The 2,887-nt window shown below is 42.0% G+C and overlaps 1 long non-coding RNA gene across 1 annotated transcript in view; it reads right to left on the reverse strand.

The window, feature by feature from the left end:
* Positions 1-2,683, reverse strand: part of LOC116089212 — a 13,443-nt gene extending 10,760 nt beyond the window's left edge. Inside the window, exon 1 of the long non-coding RNA XR_004118212.1 lies at positions 2,586-2,683. This is a non-coding gene — a long non-coding RNA (uncharacterized LOC116089212). The remainder of the gene's footprint in view (positions 1-2,585) is intronic.
* Positions 2,684-2,887: the final 204 nt, after the last annotated feature.

A 2,887-nucleotide genomic window follows, 5' to 3' on the forward strand; every position in this document is an offset into this window, starting at 1 on the left:
AAAGTGTAATACATAAATGATCAATTCACCCTAGGCAAGGCAGGTTGAAGTGAAGTCTTGAAATAAAGATCAGATGGAACTGAGAAGACATAGCAAATCGATAGATTGAAATCTTGTCAGTAATCAAAACTAAACATATAACTTACAGTATGGAGATAGATCTCAACCACATAATAGACCACTAGGAATGTTTCATTATATGCTGTCTTTAGTGACATATTTGGCCTTTCTCCATGTGACGCCAAGCCTTTCTTCAGTCCCCTGAAGTATCCTTTGTCACCTCCAATATGAATGTCTTTTTAGTGGTATATGAAACAAGCTGGCAACAGAAGTGGCCTTTGTGGAATGCTGATTCAGTTGTCTTAGAACTAAAAATCAGTTGGGAATTGGCTCTCATACTTTGTCTTAATTTGGCTCCTGAAGAAGCTGCTTCCATACCTGGGAGTCCCTGCCTCCAGGTGGCTTCAATTGGTAATAAAGAATTGCTGTATACCTGGTGGCTGGGCAAGGAGATGGAGGTGGGACTTTTAGACAATGTGGACAAGGGATGGAGAGAGACAGGGAGAAGAGAAGGCAGAGGGATCAGATTTAAATGCTGCAAGGAGAGAAACCATCCAGCAGTGTAAGGTGGAAAGGGAATGCAACCCTATGGGGCAACTGCATACAAGGTAACAGGGCAGCAGAGACCACATGAAGCTCAAGGTGAAGGAAGACCAAAGTCTGGATACTTTGTTCCTCCTTAGAAGGGGGAACAAAGTACCATGGGAGGAGTTACAGAGACAAAGTGTGGACCAGAGACTGAAGGAAGGACCATCCAGAGACTGCTCCACCTGGGGATCCATCCCATATACAGTCACCAAAGCCAGACACTATTGTGGGTGCCAACAAGTGCTTGCTGACAGGAGCCTGTTATAGCTGTCTCCTGAGAGGCTCTACCATTGCCTGATAAATACAGAGGTAGATGCTCTCAACCAACCATTGGACTGAGCACAGGGTCCCCAATGGAGGAACTAGAGAAAGGACCCAATGAGCTGAAGGAGTTTGCAGCCCCATGGGAGGAACAACAATATGAACCAACCAGTACCCCCAGAGCTCCCAGGGACTAAATCACCAACCAAAGGGTACACATAGAGGGACTCATGGCTCCAGCTGCATCATATGTAGCAAAGGATGGCCTTGTTAGTAATCAATGGGAGGAGAGGTCATTGGTTCTGTGAAGGATTGATGCCCCAGTCTAGGGGAATGCCAGGACAGGGAAGAAGTGGGTGGGTTAGTGAGAAGGGGGGGAATGGGATCAGGGGGTTTTCAGAGGGGAAATGAAGAAAGGGAATAACATTTGAAATGTAAATAAAGAAAATATATAATACAAAAATAAAATAAAAATAAAGATTTAGAAGGTGTTAAGCCAGGAATACTGGATGGAAGTGTGTGGTAGCCGGGGAAAGTGCTCAGCCATTGAGCTAGTTATGTGTGTGCATGTGTGTGTGTATGTATGTATGTGTGTGTGTGTGCATGTGTGTGTGTGTGTATGTATGTGTGTGCATGTGTGTGTATGTATGTGTGTGTGTGCATGTGTGTGTGTATGTGTGTGTATGTGTGTGTATGTATGTGTGTGTGTGTGCATGTGTGTGTGTATATATGTGTGTGTGCATGTGTGTGTGCATGTGTGTGTGTATGTGTGTGTGTGCATGTGTGTGTATGTATGTATGTGTGTGTGTGTGCATGTGTGTGTGTATGTGTGTGTGTGTGCATGTGTATGTGTGTGTGTGTGTGTGTGTGTGTGTGTGTTTCATTCGCTAACCTAGAGAGCTCCTTGGGGGTGGGGGTTGCAGCGCACTTACTACCTGCCAGGAGTCAAAACAGTTTAACAAATTCTCCACTACAGAAATCAGCTACATAGTCAATGATCTAATCCTTTGATACATTTGTATTTAAGATCAATAAAAATCTTTGAGTTTTCCTGATTGTTACAAACTCTGTGCAGATTCCTAACCACATATGAGGTGAGGGCAGGAGCAGTAGTTTACAGGGCAGGTGCTAAAAGCTTCTCTTACAGACTCTCTCTATGTGGCTTCTTATCTGGTTAATTCTGGTCTGTACTCTGGCTCCAAAATAAGATTTAAACATAAGGTTAGTAGATTCTGGTGAGTCCTGTGAGTCTTTCTGGTGAATTACCTGAAGGGATGTTAAGGGAAACCTTGAACTTGAAATTGTAGTCAAAAGTAAGAGGGCGCTTGTGGAGACTGTCTTTAAACCACACCAATTGTGTAAAGCCAGGGAGTCCTCTATGCCTTACTTTGAATGTAGAGACGCAGAGAAGAGAAGTCTGAGAGTCTATAAAATGATGTTTAAGCAAACATTAACCTAAAGGAATTTGGAGTAAATACATATTAATATTGCTCCAGGTAGACTTCACATAGGAATTATCAGGATTAAAATGGCTATTACAGCTTCAATCCCTCAAGGATGTGTAATAGTCCTTAATATTGGCACCTAATAACAGAGCATCTATGTTTGTAAAGCAATATCTCAAAGAAGTGAAGTGAGAAATAAAAACCTACAGACTTACTTAAGGGCTTAAGTACCTCTCTGGCAGCAAACTGTAAGCAAGGAGGGCGTCAGGTGCAGTAAGAAGATGAGATGTCCTGAGTAATGTTCCTGACCAAGTTGACATGACCAAATCCTGAAGAAGAACAGAATATATTTTCAATTGAACACTGAAAACTCACCACAGTAGATATTATTATGTCTACAATATAACATTTAACAAGTCAAAACATTAACCTTTGTCCATTAATATACTGAAAGAAACTTACATGTCGTTACTAATAGTCACTGAGTAAATTACTTCTTTAGCAGTTGTATCTACATAGAATGTGATGACTCC

Source organism: Mastomys coucha, unplaced genomic scaffold (assembly GCF_008632895.1).
Source record: "Mastomys coucha isolate ucsf_1 unplaced genomic scaffold, UCSF_Mcou_1 pScaffold14, whole genome shotgun sequence".
NCBI classification, from domain to species: Eukaryota; Metazoa; Chordata; class Mammalia; order Rodentia; family Muridae; genus Mastomys; species Mastomys coucha.